The sequence below is a fragment of the Caloenas nicobarica genome, chromosome 2 (assembly GCF_036013445.1).
Source record: "Caloenas nicobarica isolate bCalNic1 chromosome 2, bCalNic1.hap1, whole genome shotgun sequence".
Lineage (NCBI taxonomy): Eukaryota > Metazoa > Chordata > Aves > Columbiformes > Columbidae > Caloenas > Caloenas nicobarica.
The window spans coordinates 162021770-162042371 of NC_088246.1; the positions used below are offsets into that span (position 1 = coordinate 162021770).

At 38.5% G+C, this 20602-nt stretch overlaps 1 protein-coding gene across 2 annotated transcripts in view; it reads right to left on the bottom strand.

Annotated features, from left to right (window-relative positions):
- Nucleotides 1-771: 771 nt before the first annotated feature.
- Nucleotides 772-20602, bottom strand: part of TSNARE1 (t-SNARE domain containing 1) — a 512375-nt gene continuing 492544 nt past the window's right edge. For both annotated transcript variants that reach the window (XM_065629755.1, XM_065629754.1), the window contains exon 13: nucleotides 772-1143. The gene's annotated coding sequence lies outside the window, so the exon portion shown is untranslated. The remainder of the gene's footprint in view (nucleotides 1144-20602) is intronic.

Consider the following 20602-nt stretch of genomic DNA (forward strand, 5'->3'; position numbering starts at 1 on the left):
CACTGTGTCAGCTTTTTGGAAAAGGAAGCATGTAATTGAAAGCAGTGCAGGTGAGAATCTAGTTTAATATTTGTTATTCTCTTCTAAACCTTCACAGTAACCAAAAACACATAACATATAGCTGATTTTTTTTTTTTTCTAGTGAGAAACATTTTTGTCAAAAGAAGTAGCTTTTCATGAGGAATAAAACCCATAATTTTGTGAAATTCTCTTCAATACTTCCTATGACATTTTAATTGAAACCATTTTTGAAATGCTTTATTTACTGGAGGAAAGCTGCATTTCTAGTACACGACACATTTAAAGAAGAATTTTAATGGCATTTTCAATTATGTTTTCAGCAGAGAATATTCTGGGCAACAATGAAACAAAATCCCAAATGCCGGTTGCATTGAAACCTATGAAATGAAATCTAATGCAAAATTTGACATTTTTAATGAGTTGCCTTGCTTGATCTTTTTAACAGATTAAAGGCCTTTATAAAAAAATGGTAACAATGTGTCTTAATGTTTATTTGTCCTCATCTTTCACTAGCGTTTCCCATAAATAAATGTGGTCATCTATGCATACAATGGGATCAAATAAGCATCTAATTGATGTGTTTGTAAATGGCACATATAATTGTGAAATTGCTTAGCTCAGATCTGGCAGGGGAAATTCTAAAGCAGCAGTGCACAGTATGAGAATCTGAGCTAGATTATTTTTTAAAATGTACAAAACCAACAACAACAAAAAAGAATCAGACAAAACATGTTGACTTTCATGGTTTTAAATGAGCAGAGCTGGAGATCAAGAGCACGTTAAAAACACAAGTAAAGATGAATTAACAGCCATGGATCTTACAACACACTGTATAGCAAATCTGGAGGCAAATAAATATTCCCCGGATACACAGGAGACATCATTAAAATCTGTACCATAAGGTAAAATATATTTTCAACGAAAAAAGAAAAAAAAAACAAGGAAAAATTATTCACAATTATACTAACACATAGTATAGAACTTAGCTTTTCTTTCATACAATTAGTGTTTGTTGGCTATAAGTGTTTTAATATGACGTGATCAGTAAAGCAGACATTGACGCAGGGCTTGAATGTGAAATGCCTTGAGAATCCATTCCACTTCACAGGGTGATCACGGGCTCTGCAAAAGCAAGAATAACTGATGAGTATTCACAGGATTTCCAGGGATTCACTGATGCAAAGTTGTTGCTGATGAAAGGGTGGCTACTCAAGATGGTCCCAAAATGCATGGTCAACAATGATTGTAGAAAAGTGTATTTTCACTGATTCCAGTCTAAGGTAATGGTAGAAATAGAAGTGGGAGGGGGAGGCTGAGAGTATAGACAGAACAAATTTATAAAGAAAATATGGCGTATAGCCTGCTGTAGCAAGGAAAAGAGTAGATTTTGTGTTCTCTTAAATGCCAGCAGTTCCCATTCCTAGAGGATGGTGCATCTAGTTTTAAAAATACATTTTCCTGCAAAGTGGACTAAGTATAGAAGACAGAGTGTGACACTGATGCACTCTGCAGGAGAGAATGTATCTAAGAAATATTAGTCTGTTTTCCATTTTTCTATACAATGAAGCCACTAGAAATTTTCTCTTTATAGGAAGGACTCACCACACAATGTGTAGATCTCTACAACACAAAATGTTTGCACTACTTAATGTAGACATTCACTGGAAATCAAGTGGCAATTTTTGATGAAAGTTAATGTTTCTCTGCAATTACTACAAGAACAGCCTCTTAGGACAGACATCAGAACCAAGATAACACCTCCAAGACAGACATCAGCACTATAGACTTCTGGGGTTAGACAAATTGTATTTTTGCACTCATTGCCCCATAAAGCAAGTGATGTTCGTAGTAAACATCACTATGAAAAATATAAGCAGGTTTTAGTAGTGCTTGTGTTTGTTCTACATCTACTTACTCAGTGAATATTGTTTGTTTATATGCTATGTAAGGAAATCTGGCTAAACCTGGTATCAAGGGAAATAAAAGGGATAGAAAAATAGTCTTATTATTACTGAACCCATAACTGAGAATTTTTTTTTTTTTTTACTACAGGTGAAAACCTTGGAAACATTGTTTGAATGATGCTTTACTGTAACACAACAAGATGTAAAAATAGACCAGAGATCAGACACACTTTTCTTCCAAAGCAATAAAATACAAAACCACACAGATAGTTATTTATGCCAATTATTGAAATTGTTCATAATAAGATATTACTTAGATAATCCCTTTGAAATCAGACATCTGTTGTGTGCTGTGCTGCATTTACAAAACATAGAAGGTAGTCCCTACCTTGCATTCACATGAACACCACAAAGATCTTACAAGAACTCTCTAATGACAAAGGGGAACCTTCTGAAGATGATACTCAGCTAATTTAAGGTATAAGTATCTCCATCTGAGTGTAATGGCTCCCAGGCTCCAGGCTCCTATTAGAGTAATTACAGATCTAATCAATACAGCCAATGGATCTTTACAGTGGGGGTTATTATTTGAATAACAAATTTCAGAATCACCAATATTTCACTGGCTGCTATTGACTAGCATTAACTACAAAGAAGTCTTCAGGTTTGCTTTCTCAGATGCAGAAATGTATGCTAAGGACATCTAAATTTAGCTGCACAAATTCAGTAGTAGAAGTCCTTCTACTAACACAAAAGGATTTGCTAGAGTTCCTCAAACAAGTGGCTCTGAAACCGGGATGGACACCACTAATCATAAAACCTCTCCACCCACTTTGGAACCATTCTTACTTTTCTGTTCACTTAATATTTCACCTTTTTTTTTTTTTTTTTTTTTTTTCCAGAGAGGAAAGGCTATCAGTGGAGTGAAAAGAAAATGACCTGAGAAGGAAGAAACATTTCCACAGGTGCCAATAAACTATATGTTTACCGCCTGTGCGAGTCACAGAATCACAGAACGGATGAGCTGGGAAGAGACCTCTGGAGATCATCATCCACCACTCTGGAGATCATCTAGTCCAACCACCAGCTCAGAGCAGGGTCACCTGTGTCATGGATGTGTGCAGTTGGATTTTGAATAGTTCCAAGGCTGGAGATTCCAGAACTTCTCTAGGCAACCTGTTTCCCTGTTTGACTACTCTTACAGTAAAAAAAAAGTGGTTTCTTATGTTTAAATAAATTTTCATCTAATTCAGGTTGTACCAACTTCTTCTTGTCCTTCTCAGTGGAAACTACTGAGAAGAGCCTTGTTCCATCTTCTTTATATCCCACATCAAATATTTATACAGATGGATATGATCCTTCTGAGCTTCCTTTCCCCAGGCTGCAATCCCAAATCTCTCAACCTCTCCTCATATGTCACATACTCCCATCCCTTCATAATCTTTGTGGCTCTTTAGTGGACTTGCTCCAGTATATGCATGTCTATTTTTTTTTTTTTTTTTTGTTATGTGTAGGCACACACATGCCTGTGTACAGGAGAGAAAGAACACAGTCTAATCGGATCCTGTGGACCTGGGACAGGCTTTTTCTCTGAGGACTAGGACAAAGGGCACCATATGTTTGACATGAAAGCAAACCCCACTACCAGCACAGGCCATTACTCTTGGCAGGCACTGCAGCTACTGGGGATTATGAATCTTGATTTGCAGGCAGGGAAAAATATTCAACATTGCAAAAGCCATTTAAATTAGAAATAGATAATCTACAGACTTGGCTCTTGAGTGTAAGAAGAGAGATTCTCTAGATACAGTCTACCTACAAGATATATCGGGCCAACAAACCAACAGACTTAATACATGTTCCTGGTTTAGTTGAGGATAAAAATGAGTTATTTTTGGTTACTGGAAAAGAGCTGGAGTTCTGTCATACTTTTACATTTTGATTAAAGAGGTTTTTACTATTTGCTTTAGTAATAGCTATGCTGAGTTTAGCAGTTCTAGTCATAGACTATGTGGTCTTGTGTTAGTTACTATACAAATACAGAACTACAGGGTGTTTCAAAAAGATGGACCTAATTTCAAAGAAGTATATATTTCAAATTGGGTCCATCTTTTGAAACAACCTGTAAATTACAATCCCATTAAAAAAAAAAGTTGGGATACATCTTTGTGTTTTGTTTTGGTTTTTTAATGTATCTGGGGAACTTTACCAGCAGAAACCTGGGTGACTCAAGGCTTTGCCCATCTGTATTTCAGTGAGTCATTTCTATTACCTTCATAGTCAATGAAAGGAAATGGGCATATTTATCTTGATTTTTTTTTTTTCATGCATAGGTCAAGAAAGGAAAGGGCAAATGAAAAAAGATCCTGCTGCTATCAGGCTGCTAAAATCACTCTCCTGTGCAGGGTAACAGACCTCTTTACAGTGAACTGCAAAAATAGACTGTAAAGGGCTGCTCCAGTCATATGGTGGATCTAAGTTGCAATAGGAACCCGGGCTATGGATCCATCCTACAGCCCTCCTTGGCTTCAGAGAAGCATCTTAGCTCCTTTGGAGTTTACTCCTCCTTTGGGGTTTGCAATGTAGACTCTGCTCATTTATTTAGTTTAGCCTGCTCTGCCTGCGAATTAAAGATCTAGTCTCATGGGAAGATAAATTCTCCAGAATAATAAACCAATTTGATCCTGCCTTCTGTTGTTTTGAATCAAGTGAGATCTCTGTCTTTCCTCTAAGTAAATCTGCTGACACATCATACCGTGTAAGGTCTGATGACACAACTTTTGACTTTTGCAAATGTATACATATTTAAGGCTTTTTCATAGACATTAACCTCAATGAACTTCTCTGTTGGAAAAGGCTCATCCACATAAATTTTAGTACCTTATTAATAGTAGTTGGCCATTATACATGCAGAGATTTTTGGCCAGTTGAATGATTCCTTGAAAGTGTGAAACAACAGCATTCATTAAAAGGTGAGATGACCAAAGAAGGCCTGTGAAATTATTAAGTGGAAGTCTCGTCCAAAGCTCACTCAGTGAACACCGACTTTCATCTGCCTTTGCATCAGGTCCATCTGAAAGTTCTTAGAGTTGCTCTGCAAAGTCATGGTCTATAAACGCAGTGTTGAAGTAAGTCTGATGGATCGTCCAAAGAATGGAGAATACAGGACAGAAAGAACAGAAGGATTTTAGTACTGAGTACTGAAAATATGGGCATGGAAAGAGCTCTTCAGAACTATTCATAGCCACCTTCTCAATATGTCAAACTCACACAGGGGATGAGCACAAGCCAAAGGTAGATGCTTAGTGCAGGTATCCTGAGATGCAGCCCACAGAAAGGAAATGCCCTCATCTGTATTTTGCCAGTTTTTGTTTAATTCAGGGGTTTTTGGTTTGGGGGTTTTGGAGTTGTGGTTTGGGGTTTGTTTGTTTGTTTGTTTGTTTGTTTTCTGACATACCAGAGTAGTGAGATAAGTGTGTAGAGCATGGTAGTTCTGAGAGGTATAGAAACCTCTCATATTTTCCAGATGTGTGGTGGGTTGACCTTGGCTGGACGCCAGGTGCCCACCAAGCTGCTCTATCACTTCCTCTCCTCAACTGGACACAGGAGAGAAAACAGAACAGAAGGCTCGTGGGTCAAGAAAAGGACTGGGGAAGGTCACTCAGCAATTACTGCCATGGGCCAAACAGAACTGACTTGGGGAAATTAATGTAATTTATTGCCAATCAAAACAGAGTAGGATAATGAGAAATAAAAGCAAATCTTAAAACACCACCACCCCCGCCCCATTCTTCCTGGGCTCAACTTTACTCCTGAATTCTCTACCACTTCCTCTGCAGCAACACAGGCAAATGGGGAATAGGGGGTTTGGTCAGTTCATTGTACATTGTTTTGGTCCACAGACCTTCAACACTTCCAACTACTTTTCTGTACCTCCTGCTTTTGACCATTAACGCTGACTTCACTGCAGATGCTTTACCACCTTTTATATCGGTTGTCCGTATGTGTGTTCCTCCAGCCGAGGGTCCACCAAGACACCCACACAGTGCTACAGCAATGCACTGGTAAAAAGGTGAAAATGGTGAAAAGGCAGGAAAAATGGAGATGTGTCCAGAGCTGACATATGGAAATAAGCAAACAATTCCATTCTCTGAGCAAGGTGAGCTTAAAGGATGAACTCCTTCAAGAGAAAAGGGATCAAAACCAGTTAAAAATAAGGCCTTGCTTCTTCTTAAGGTCACAAGCCACAGAAGATGCTTCCTCCAAAGGATACGTACTCATTTTCTCTTCATATTACCTTTCTCATAGAAGCATTGTCATCCTCCTTCTCAAAAAGCATCCCTGTCATTTGGGATTTCCTTCATAACATTCCAATAACAAACTAAAGAAACGTATCTGGAACCATCTTCTTCAGAAGAATGAAATGCAGAAAAGTGAGGCTGAAGGTGCAAACAGGTTATGACTTCATTTTGCCACCTCGAAAAAAGGTTAAAATTGCCAACAATGTGGGATCTAAATCTAAGCAACATTAAACAGATGGCACTGAATGACCAAGAAAATAGTATTGGTCTTTCTCCATCCATCAGCTCACTTTGCACCTTAAGCTGCATTAACTTTGCTCAGCTAGATGACACAGCCTTTTTCTCGCATCCATCTCTTCATTTTTAAAAAGCAATTTGGAGAGTTCGGGGAATGGAGACACTGTTAGGTTAATAGTGAGAAATCCTGTTTCTCATGAGGAGGATGAAAAGGAGAACATAGCATAGAGATGTTAGATTTGCTGATGTTTCAGGACGGGCTGTTTCTTCCTGTTGTCACTTGGAACAAAAAGGTGAACGATTTTGTTCACCCTTTTGGAAGTGTTATGGTTGTCAGGCCAAAGCTGCTAGCAGAGAACAGCAGGGACAGTGCTCACACTGCACCTGTTTCATCAGACTCCTATAGTAATGGAGGCAATTTGAAGATGTTATCTTAGAAGACAGAGCTACCACCACCTTCACAGCCTATTTTCCTCCCTCTTACCCCATCTCCAAGGCAATCGGAACATTCATCTCTCTCTTTCCTTTCCTTTCTTTTCCTTTCTTTTCCTTTTCTTTTCTTTTCCTTTTCTCTTTTTTTTTCTTTTCCTTTTCTCTTTTCTTTTCTTTTCTTTTTTCTTTTCTTTTCTTTTCTTTTCTTTTCTTTTCTTTTCTTTTCTTTTCTTTTCTTTTCTTTTCCTTTCTGTTCTTTTCTTTTCCTTTCCTTTCCTTTCCTTTCCTTTCCTTTCCTTCTTTCCTTTCCTTTCCTTTCTTTTCTTTTCCTTTCCTTTCCTTTCCTTTCCTTTCCTTTCCTTTCCTTCTTTCCTTTCCTTTCTTTTCTTTTCCTTTCCTTTCCTTTCCTTTCCTTTCCTTTCCTTTCCTTTCCTTTCCTTTCCTTTCCTTTCCTTTCCTTTCCTTTCCTTTCCTTTCCTTTCCTTTCCTTTCCTTTCCTTTCCTTTCCTTTCCTTTCCTTTTTTAAATATGCTTTAACCCCTGTGTCCTCAGGTGCAAGTTAACACCTGAGGGAGACAGTGCACATCTCCATTCCCCAAAATTCATGGGCAAGGGACTAGAGTCTCACTTGCTTTGAAACAGGCCACATCTCTTCTGGTCTTTGCAGTCATCTCCTATCTTTCCCTAGAGAGAAAAGGCTCCTAAACTCACTTTTGGCAACTCCTGTTGTGGGGAGGGAGGAAGGAAAGAGAAAATCAACTTTATGAATATGCTGAATTATTCTGGGAAGCACTCAGGATAACACCAAAATGAGAGACATAAAACACTCGCCAGACAAAACATCATGTGCTGGAGACTGATACAGATTAGACAGCAGACCTGACAAGTCATCAGTTCGTACCAATGTGGCAAATCTTGGGAACATGTCAAATTACTGGCATTTGACTTTCAGCTTGGATTAACTATCAGGGAGAAAAATGCTGACTCAGATTAAAATACGTCTGGTTGCAGGAAAAGACAATTTCAAGGAGATGGATGCTTAAACACTGGAGTACGTATCCAAGGCTGCCTAGCGTGCAAATCACTCAGTACCCATTCAGCATATCATTAGTATTTCACTATCCTTGAGAATCTGCCAAGAGCCATGGGGAAATACCAGACTTTCACCTTGCAGCAGCATTTAACCACAGAGCAAGCAAATCAGAGCTGTAAAAGGTGACAGAAACTCTTAAATTCTCATTCATGTGTTAGTGGAAATAGACCTGATAAACCCTAAGAAAGCCCACAGAAGACACACAACATGGTTAGCATTAAACTCCAGATATTTCGGCTAAGAGAGCAGGAACCGTATACTCTGTGTTTTGCTTAAAGGGAACTGGTGGAAGTATAATATCGGTTGTGCAGAACCGGAGAAAATTACAGTTGGAAATCTCACCTGTCAGGAAAGAAAAAACGAGAAAAACACAGGGAGACTATGTACATTGCATAGCAGTGTTGCTGTCTTACACACTAATCGATATTTCAGTGCAGCAGGACTGCAAATTTAAATGCAATAAATTGCATTTCATCTACCACAGACTTTTTTTTTTTAGACTATTTAACTATGAAAGGAACAGAAATTATTTCAGTCAATGGGGACAGAGATGGAATGGATAAAACTCCTAGTACTAGAATTAGAACTGCAACTTATAATGTTTTCATTAAAAACAGCACTGGAAATAAATTGGTGCACAGAGAACTAATTAAAAGTAGAACTAATAAATTCCATAGATGTTAATATAATGATTTTTTTTATGCATCCATCTGAACACTAGCTGTTATTAACTCTGAGTGATGCTGTTTTTACATACACGTTGGTGTTATTCATACAGATGGCGCCAGGGCTTAAGCACTGAGCGGAAGAACGTTTCACAAGGTTGCTTCACTAGATTAAAGCAAAAACTAATCCCATCAGAAAGGAGATATTTTAGTAGACACCAGGGAGACAAAAGCAGTTAGTCCCTGCATCAGAGCAAAGGCTTGTGGTAGGAAAATGCAGATATGTCGGAGAAATAACTCTGATATTTGCAGATAACCTTTACCCATCTGGACACATTCCTGTGTAACCTCATCTAGGTGTTCCTATTCTGGCAGGAGGATTGGACTAGATGATCTTTCAAGGTCCCTTCCAATCCCTGACATTCTGTGATTCTGTGATATGTCCTTTGGATATCTCCCCATTTGATCCTGAGTTGGTTGTTCATAAATGAGGGTAAGAATAGTTGAGTTGACTTTCCCTTTGATGTCTCCCACCATCCCCCTGGTGTAGACTGGTGAAATATCCTGTTTAATGCAGGTCTGACCCTTTTTTACTGCCCCAAACACATAAATATGGAGCACTATGGATGAGTCTCTTTTCATCCAAATACAAATGCTCCAGATCAACACAAGTCGCTCTGATTTCGCTTTACAGTGAGTGGAGAGATACAAGCACTTGTAGAGGATCATCCAGCTCACCTTCAACTAGATATATTCAATAGCACAGAAATATTGCCATTTAATATGTATGCATCTATACATCGGCCTGAAAGGGAGTCTTGGGTGACTAGTTCAGGTTTTGTTGTCTAAATATAAGTAAAATTAATCCCATTCTGTGTGTTTTATATTTTACTTCTAAAGTGAATATTTTTGTATCATCTCCTTCTGTTCACAAGTTTTAATGGTTTGCTTTTTATAATTTCTTTACAAATAAAACTTCAGTGACCAGATACACTACTGTTGCAACCCTTAGTATAAGAAAAAAGCCTATGTTCACAAAAAATGTGCCCTGGAAGTAATTATGCCTGTTTTGTTGTTGTGGGCTTTTTTGTTTGTTTGGGGATTTGGTTGGTTGGTTTGGTTGATTGTGGTTTGTTTTGGTTTGGTTTATTTGTTTTGTTTTGTCTTGTGGTGTTTGGGTTTTTTAATTTTTTTTTTTTAATGTGCACCAAAGCATTCCCATTTTCATATGGAGACCATAATAACCTAATTTCATTGGGAAATATTGTTGGAAATATGCATAAGTAGTAACTTTGATGCTGTATCCTACCAACAGCCATCTAATAAAAACATCATAAACTCTCTAGTTACTACATGGATCCATCTTCCATCTTGTTTTCCCCAGGATGTTCTTCGTACACAGAAAAGCAACTCTCTTCTCCGATATGCATGTTCTCTTGCAATCACCAGCAAAAAATGAAAAAAATAAAATCAAATCCATAAATTGAAGGGAAGAATGGAAAAATATTTCAAAGATCTCTGAGGTACTAAACAAAAAATGGTGTCAGAAGTCACTGAGCAGGAAATAATCAGAGACTTGGACAGTGCCTGGGGGAATATCCAACGTACATTATCTGTTATTACTGTTCCCTAGGTGTCTGCTTATGGGTGCTGCTGGAGGCAGTAAATGGGTGAAACATTAATTTTGTATTGGCAAGACTGGGTGTCCTGACGTCCTCAAAATCAGCTCTGTCACGCTTATCAGGGTGTTGCATCTATTCGACTCCTCTCTGTTCATTATCACTATCATGAGCAGCATCACTGAAGAGATTATAAAGACTTCCAGAAGTGTCTTAATTTTCCTTTGAAAAGAAAGAGAAGTTTGTTGGGATGGGAAGATAACAATGAGCAGTTACTGAAGAGCCTGTTGTACATTATATATTCTGCATTGTGCCTCTGGCTCCATTTATGTGAACGGAAATGATTAAGATTTTACTTACTCTTTAGCATGTAGTGCTATAAGGGATTAACAGACAAAAGAGGGGAGATGAAGTATTTAAGGGCTCCAGTAGACACAGAGAACTTATAGGTATCAAAGAAGCTTTTTTACAGATAAAGTCTGTTAAACAAAGGGCAGAGGAAGAAAAAAGGGATATCCATTTAGGTATTTTTGACAGATCTTGGATACCACAGTGACTGAGGTCTTTGACACTATTAACATAAAAGTAAAAAACTAGTCTAGACAAAATACAAAAGAGTAAACTGCAGGGAATTACAATGAATCCATGGAATGGAAAGAGATTTTTGAGTTATCTTTATGTCTCTAGAGTTATTTGAAAAGCAGAACAATTTCGGCAGTTACTGTACAGTCTTTTCCATCTGGCATAACCAAGGTCTCTTAAACAATAACAATTAGCAATGAATTTTGGCACTGCCCAGTGCCTTTTCCACATCCTCACATGCTTGTCCTCAGATACTGAAACTCACCCTTGACAAGAATGACAGTGGCAATGAAAAAGCAAGCAAACAAGCAAAGAAGTAAGAAATAAGCAATGTATACTGTCAGTTCTCTGCTCTTGTCTTGACCTGCAGTTGGGAGGATCAGAATAATCTCTAATTACGCTTTGCCAAGTCTCGCTTTAGAGGTCTTTTGCCTTCTACCACACTGGATTGCTGGTGTGGAATTCCTTGTTTGGAGGTGGTAGATTCCTGCTGCACGACACCCCATTCCATCACTTTAAGTGACATTTAAAAGCATAAAATTCCTCCAGCTCTTCTCCCCTCAATAATCCTATATTGCAGCTGCATCTTAGAATAAACTCTTCGGTCTTCTGTAACAGATGGTGCTGTGCAGCCCAGAGTACACACATATCTGTAGCAGCAGTAATGAAGCAGGAATGCTGGGCAGACTGGGGTGGGAGGGATCATGCACACTCAGGAGACCACTTTGCCTGTTATTCCCAACGGTGAAGGTGAAGGAGATGTGAATCATTATTAGAAGGATGGGAACACTCATTGATACATGTCAGGCTGTATTTTAGACCAGCTTCATCTTATTTTTTTTTAATTTGGTGAGGAATAGTAAATATTTAAGGGGAAACTGTGATGCTACTTAAAAAGCACATACCTAATTAAACCTCAAATGCAGAAATCTCTGTTTACTCAGAAATGCATTCTGTGATACTCACCACCTAAGGCTATACCTCAGCCATATGGCACTTTAACAGATACTAGCAGAGGGAGCCCTTTTAATATTTTAACAGATGGGTGCATGCTAGATACTGGGGTTGGAGGAGAGGGGAGAATGAAAGAAAATGTAAAGAAAGAGAATCAAGAAAGAAAGACAAAGTTCAAAACATGAATTCTTATTGAACTCTTCCATTTCTGCTAAAAACAGCTGGAGGTCTTGTTTCTTTCCTAGAAAGAACTTCTGTTGTTTCCAGACCCTTGGACTCAGACTCACTGATCACAAAGCTTTTCACAGCAGAGTTGCTATGTGAGGGGGTGTCCTTACGGCAGAAATAACACTACGGATTTCAGAGTCTGCCGACCCAGCCAGTAGTTGCATGAGTTTAGGAGTAGAACTCAAGTTTTTGTAGCGTTCCTTGTGCTGCACTTTCCCCCTGCAGGGTTATGCTTACAATGTATACTACAATCTCAGCAAGTTTGGGTTGTTGGCTATAAGACCTCAGAAGAGAAAGGCAGCGCTGGAGTGTGTTGCGGAGGAAACATGGTAAATACAACCTCAAAGAGTTACAAAGAGAGGGTTATTTGAAAATATGCCATTTATTGGAGTACCTAGCTTTCAGATAGGTCCTGACCTGGTAGGATTGCAGTTTTAATTGCAGGTATTGCATTCCCAAAATAATATTAACAGCCAGAGTGATGGTAGGGCTAAAGTAATACAGTTCCATTTACAGTATGGTTGCTACTTCACTTACATTGTGGTTGCTACATGGTTTACTGTTTTCCAAATTTGTTTGGAAACAAATTTCCTCTTCTGGAGCGTGTGTCAAGGATCTAATATGATCATGGCTTTGGTGCTTGAGACAAAATGGAATATGATATCTGTGACCCCTTTCTATCTTTGCCTTACAGTACTTCCATAAATACCATTCCTTTCATCATACGCATTTGTTTCCCACTTCTCATGGAAAGTTTAAATTGTCTCAAAAGGCCTGTGGGAACTTGGTGGTAAACTTTTGTCCTCCAAGGATTGATAGGGACCTCTTCCTAGGACAATGTGAAAGAACAGCACACAGAGCCACTGGCTTTTGCACTGAATGGAGGACATTTGGGATTAACAGCAATGTGGGACTCTAGATAATTTGCTCTGCTGACATTACGGTACCGATGCTGGGACTGTACCACTCAGGGTTATGCGTCTACAGCAGCTCAGATATCCTTGCTGCAAGGATGCACAATATGTAAAGTATGCTATGTGTGCTCTTGGTAAAATACAGCCTGTATTATCTTGTTCTATAGAAACTGTGAAAACACAACATGTACTAAGTATTTACTTAATCAGTGATTCTTTACTATTTGTTCCAACTTCTGATGTCTGTCTGTGTACCATAAAAAACAGTGTCCTGTGAATGTATTCTCAGAGCATTAATTCCTTTATTGAGAAAAACACTTGCTATTTTAATTCTTCATCTGAATTCATTAGGAAGAAAATTATAACTAACATGGGGTTTTGTTTTCATTATTATTCATTACTCTCTACTCAGTAATTTAAAAAGGCAAAGCTGGATGTTTCCAACAAAGCACAACTTTCATCTTGGTTTCTACTGAATTTTAACTCCAATAAATAATAAACAGAAATGTATTAAGATGTCTCTGTTTATTTCAGATTTCATTTCCCAAACTCTCTGTAGATCCATGTCGGATTTGAATGCCTGTGTGGGTCTACTCATGGTTGTCACCTTGCAAGTCTTTTACCAGGCCCAGTAGGTCATGCTAGACATGTTATCAAATTATATCCTTATATTATTACCAGTTCTTATACTAGAATTGCCTTTTACCTAACAATTCGAAGAGTTTTGACTGGTGCTACCTGATTTATTTGTTTCAGTTTATTTTATTTATTTTTGTTGGTGACTAGAGTTTTTCTGCCAAATATGCATGACTTTCCATCAGACTTGTTTGCAACACCAGCTGCTGAAAGGGGTAACATCGTTATGTCATAGGACATCTGACTACTATTTTCTACTTTCACCTCACCCTGGATCCATTACTTTGCCTGAGATCCAATTTTGCTAATAGCTGGAAAATTCATTGCGTTCTCCACATAGAACTAAATACTGAATTATGGCGTGCTGTTCACTGCTTCCAGAATTTCCTAAATAATTGATGGTAAAAGGCAGAGATTATGTTGTGAATTTGCCCAATGATGTAAGGTGCACTTTTCTTTCAGCCATTTCCATGCATGGGATTTAGTTTCTACCTCCCCACATGGAAAGCAACAGCAGAGAGGCATGTCCCCGAATGGCCTACCTGGCCTGGCCTGTTTTGATTAGGTTGCACTCAATAATTGTCATGGATCAACTGTACACAGGGGCAGGATATCCCTAAATCCACTGTGGGGCTGATGGAGCCAGTAACACATTTTCAAAAATGTATTCGCTTTTTATTTTTTCAGAATTCTTTTCATGGATCTTTTCTAGCTTGACCAACACCATACAACCTGAAAGGAAAAATAATTTCCAATCTGAGAGACAGAAAGCAGCTGGGATGAACCCTCTGATAGAAACAGAAAATCATGCATTATTGTGGGAAGTGTTGTACTATCTTTGTGAGGTTTATTGTAATACTGCTGTAAATACAGAGGGTCTGGTTCTCACACTAGAAACAGTTTATGCTTAAACATAATTCCATTTATGGCCCCAATGCACTGCAAGAGTGGTGTAAAATGCCATTAGTTAACGAGAATCAGGCCTAGAGATCCTAATATTTACTTTCTACTGTGCTTGAAATTACTTCTGTTGTTTTATAGCAATGTTTAAAAGTCAGAACAGAGATGTGATGAATAAAAAATCCTGGATCACATCTTCCCATCCATCTCTCCATCCATCCAAGAGAAATGCAACACAGCAGTTGTCAAAGAGTCTAAGCCTTGACTGAATTACAAGTAAGATTAATTCGGCCTTTTAAATTTATATGTTGATACAGTACTTTCTTTAAATCCATGTCTTTCAACCATTTCAAATCAGCAACACTTTATTCAAAGGCTAGTTTTCATGAGCCTCATTTTACATTTCTTCTGTGAGTAAAAAATGAACCGAGGATAACAATGATAAACCTAAATAATGTATCGTGAATATGGTTTAAAATGCTGACAGAAAATATTTGCCCTTGCATGGAAGAAATGCTTGGGGAAAACAGAAACCGAGATTTCCTTTACCTTCAGCTGTAATAGTCTTTTTAATGACTTGTGAGTCATCTGATTGTTTGTGATGAAAACGCCCTGTTTCTGCTTATGTAAGGATTTTATTTATTATTATGGTAGTATTCAGCTTTCTGTCTCCAAAATTGGTTGGAGCCCAAAGGAAAGTATTAAAAAAGAAATCCCACATTGCTGATAGTTCATCATTTCAACAGTTACACGATAACAAATATCCAGATCTTCTAGGTACTCTCAAAGCTGTGTTTTGAAAAAATATTACATTTCTGTAAGGCTGGAGAGAAATATAACTGAAATCCAATAATGCAAATGTATTGAGACCATCCTGCTATTTGGAGGAGTGAAAGTCTGTATGACTACAAAAGAGTAGTTGTAGCTCATGCAGACATTCTTTGCATTTTTCATTGCATTTTCTTACTAAAATTGAACATTTTTACATAGAAAAAACAAAACAAAACAAAATACGTCAAGTATATTTACTACCATACATGTTCTAAAAGCAAACGGCATCTAATAAACCTTCAAATAATCAAGATGTTTGGAATATTGATTGAAAAATGTGTTCAAAGTTTAGTGTTACCCTCCCCGAAAAACATAAAAGACAACAGAAGAACATTGAAATGACATAGTGAAGGTGACATACTAATCTTTACATATTTCCATATATTCTTACTTTTAATCAATTTCATACATATTAAAGGTTGGTGACTAGATTGTATAAAAATCCTGTCGAATCAAAATTTCTCAAAATGGAATATTATTTTGGGATTACAGTAAATGTTAGAATATATGTCACATGGAAATCTCTGCACAGCTCAGTGACAAAATTAGATACTCCAAGCTTGGGGCATCATCAGGATAGTGGAAAAAAAGACAGACAGCAATCCCAACAAGAAAAGGCCCAGCTGAAAATACAGGCTGACCTCTAAAGTATATTCCATAAAACTGTGCAATGGCTATAATATAAACCCTTATGTAAAACTGGAATAAAACTTTTGGAAACCAAGCAATTCTGATTCACTTTTCATACAGTTTGAAACATTCAAAATACATCTAAATTTAATTATTTAGCTTGGGCAATTTTTTTTGGACAGGCATTACAGGGGATGTTTTAAGAAAGGACTAGAAGAAAGGGGATCTTGTCCAGGGATCAAGAAACCAGAAATTCTTTCCTGATGCTAATGAGCACTTCATGCCTTGAAACACAACGGCTGACAATTACAATTTCTATTTAGAAGTTGGTGTAATGTAATTTGCTCCCCTCCAATATATGCTAATCAGCTCTGGAAATGCATAACATGTTTGTGTAACTTGGTGGCTTATCATTTTTCAAACTCCACAATCAGGAGGACAGAAATTCCTAGTAATGTCATACTTTCACTGGATGCTTTTCTGTTTTTAAAAGCACTGCTGGTTGAAGAACTACTTTTCCTTTGTAGAACCTGTTTCTAAACCAAATAGAGTGATTTCCAAACCCTGTAAAACCACAATTCTTAAAAAAAAGTTTGCTGAAGTGAATTATGGCTTGAAAAACTCACAACCACATGGGCTACCCTCACCAACATCAACAGAACCTCACACTTTGACATATTCGTGAAAAGTTATACAAAAGAAAAGCTGAATATTCCTTCACCAACACATCCATCTCCTTCTTGCATATGCCATTTCCCTCCTCATATTTGCATTTGAAAGCCTTCTACTGTATTGCCGTCAAATCACATTTGAGTAAGCGACCTCAGAAGAGACAACTTGAGAGAGAAACATCTGTTATGGGCTCTGGTGTAACATGCTAGAAGTGGCTGTGTGGAGTTGACAGCTCATTTGGAGTTGGCAGGTATGTTTTTTGCTCCTTTCACTCACTTTCCTGCACTGCTTATGCTGTGCCATGGAGCCTTGAAACCCCATGTATTTTTTAGCCCCTGGACACAAATTATGAACTCTGTTCTATCATTTATATGAGCCATGTCTGAACATAAATGAAAAAATCACTGGTCTTGTTGGTTGGAGGGAAGTCTGGATATTGTCTTATCTCTGAGGAATATAACTTCCTATCTGCTGCTCTTGTTTTAGGGATGGGCTGGGCTACCAAATGCACCGTCTAGACCCAGAAGGACCACATGGAACTCAGAGCAACAAACTTGGAACTGGAGAGCCCCAGTCTGACTTAAGTGTTTTACAATAGGGAAAACTTAGAGTAATAGAAAAGTTTTACTGGTGTTCTGCCAAGAGTTACTGCCACCAGAACTGATTTAGAATCACAGAATATCTCAAGTTGGATCCATAAGGGTCATCGAATCCAACTCCTAAAACTAAACCATATGACTAAGAGCGTCATCCAGGTGTTCCTTGATCTCCGATGGGGCTGGTGCCTGTTTCAGTGACCGACCACCCTCTCAGTGAAGAACCTTTTCCCAGTGTTCAATCTGAATTTCCCCTGAAGCAGCTTCATTTCATTCCATTTCCTCGTGGTCACCAGAGACAGGAGATCAGCACCTCCCCTTCCACTGCCCCCTGTGAAGAAGTCGTATACTGTCATGAGGTCACCTCTCAGTGATGAGGTCACCTCTCAGTGATGAGGTCACCCCTCAGCCTTCTCTTCTCCAAGTTGAACAAACAAGGTCACCTCAGCCACTGCTCCCAAGTCTTGTCCTCAAGGCCTTTCACCATCTTGGTTGCTCCCCTCTGGACAAACTCTAATAGTTTGATGTCCGTATATTAAGGCACCCCAAACTGCAGACAGTACTTGAGGTGGGGCTGCACCAGTGCAGAGTAGAGTGGGACAATCACCTTCCTCTACAGGCTGGCTACTCTGTGCTTCACAGAATCATAGAATCACAGAATGTCCTGAGCTGGAAGGAACCCACAAGGATCATCGAGTGCAACCCCTGTCCCTGCACAGGACAACCCCACAGGTCACACCGTGCGTCTGAGGACGTTGTCCAGTCTCTTCTTGAACACTGTCAGGTTGGGGCCGTGACACCTCCCTGGGGAGCCTGTTCCAGTGTCCAGCACCCTCTGGGTGAAGAACCTTTTCCTCATGTCCAGCCTGAACCTCCCCTGGCACATCTTCCTGCCATTCCCTCGGGTTCTGTCCTTGGTCACCAAAGAGAAGAGTTCAGTGTCTGCTCCTCCTCCTCCCCTGGTGAGGAAGCTGTAACCACCATGAGCTCTCCCCTCAGTCTCCTCTTCTCCAGGCTGAACAAACCAGGTGACTTCAGCCTGATGCACCCCAGGACGCAGTTGTCCCTTTTTCCTGCCAGGGCACACAGTCGACTTACATTCAACTTGCCATCAGGCAATAGGGGAACAGTGCAAGCCATTACAGTAATTTCCAGGTAATAATTTAAGCTATACATGAGAAAATACAGCTGAGGACAGTAATGTCAAATCCATATAGAGGCAGAAATTTCCAGATGAAAACTGATGATGAAGGGCTGGAGTAATTACCTCTTAAACCTTTTGAAATGGATCCTCAATCTCACATTCCTCAATGCCTTATTCCAAGGATGTAAGTGCCCCAAAACCTCTCTTATCCTACTGGGAAACCTCCAAAATCTTGCCGGATATGGATGTGGTGTGACTCCCAGTGTCTCCTTGAGGGTGTTCATGCTTTTAAAATAAGTGCAAATTTTGGGATGCTTGACTCTCCGTAAAACATTTGGAAGAAGGCGAGAACAGAGTGTCTATTTTATTTTCTCTTTTAGCAGTGTCTTGTTACATATCAAGCCATTAAGAATGACTAAGTGCTAACACTCAACATTTTAATAATGTAATTAGAAACCTGAGAAAGTATGGGAAATCTATAACCTATATAATTTGGGTCCCAGTTTACCCAGTTCTGCTGCTGTTATTACTTTGTGTAGCTTGTCACAGCAGACCGCGTGGCCGGTGTGACCTCTATATTAGCACAGAATGGCCAAGACTTACTTTGAATTTCACTTCATTTGTGAGAATAAATGAAAACTCATTGGATTTTAATATTAAATCCCACTTATAATGGGTTGCATTTGTATTTGCTTTGTGTTCAGTTCATAGATGGAAGCCGTCTTCTTCAAAAATGACAAATTAAAAAAAAAAACCAAACCAACAAACAAAAAGGAAAAAAAAACAACCCAAAACATTATTTACAGCTTGAAATGAAATTGTTTGGGACAACTTGTTCAAATTCCATTTTAGCTACTGAATCAGTGAACTTGTGAAAATGTTGTGTTACAAAACTAGCATCTTTTTTATTCCTATTCTGGTAGCTGAAGGTACAGTGATCAGCCTTAGTGGAATACAGGACAGGGATTTGTAGTTTGTTTTAGATCTTTCAAAAGAAAAATAGAAGTTCAGGTTTTTTATTTCAGCTCTGCAAAAAACGACTTGGACTCATTGTGTCTGCACCATCACTCAGTCCTGGTGTCAAACACCAACTAGTTTCAAAGTTCATTAAAAACCAATATCCTATCATGAGTGGTCACATCAACTCTCAAACTGAAACTAATTAGTAATGGGACTTTTTTTTTTTTTTTTTTTACAGTAAAACCCCCCAAATTACAGGAATTTAGTTAAATGAATATTTCATCACCTGGTTTACTCCTCCACTTTGAACATAAAATATAGTTTAAGCAGGACCAGAAGGCAGGCAGCCACCTACAGAACTTCCCCAGGCAGAAATCATACATATTTTTTGAAGGTAAATAGAAAAAGAACAGTGAGTTTTATTTCCATTTTGTTCCTTTAATTGTCAGACAAAGTGCAATTTTCTGTACTGTTCTATCAACCAGATGCCCTTGCCGACTACCATCTTACTACAGTAATGGAACTTGACATCCTCTTTGTTTTTTCTCACTGCATTTGTGTGACTCACTCTGCAAAATAAAAATATACTAAAAATAGCAGTGGTTGTGTTAATGGCAAAGCTATGAAATTTCCCTCATCTAATTGCTTTCAGATTTTTTTTTTTTTTTTTTAGTGCTAAGACTCTTGAAGTTGTCTTGCTATGCTATGAGCAATCAGCCATGAAGCTACGTACCAGCCAACCCATCCATTTCAGTAGAAATCCTGCTAAGGTAAAGTTTCCAAAGGTACTTTGGCACCTACAGGACCAAGTACAGACCTATCCAAACTTCCCAGAGATATGAGGGCTGCAGAATTGCTTTTGAATACTTTACACATTTGAAAAGCTGTCTAGAAATGGCAAATGTCCACAGATTACTCCAGAACATTACCAAATCAAGATGTGGTCCTAACCACTTGAGGCATTGGAGCATGACAAAAGGTTAGGAGTTGAAGCTAAACCACACAGGCAAGTATAAGTAGGAGAAATGCCTTTCATTTATTTACAATTAAGAAAGAAAATCAGCCATTCCAGAACTGCTTTACAACTCTACATCAGAAAAAAAACCTCAAAACAATATTTACTTGTGAGGACAGTCCAAAACTGAGAGAGTAATTTTACTTATCAAGATATGATGTACTGAAAGACAACAGAATAGAATGGAATGGAATGGCCTAGCCTAGCCTAGCCTACAATAGAATAGAATAGAATAGAATAGAATAGAATAGAATAGAATAGAATAGAA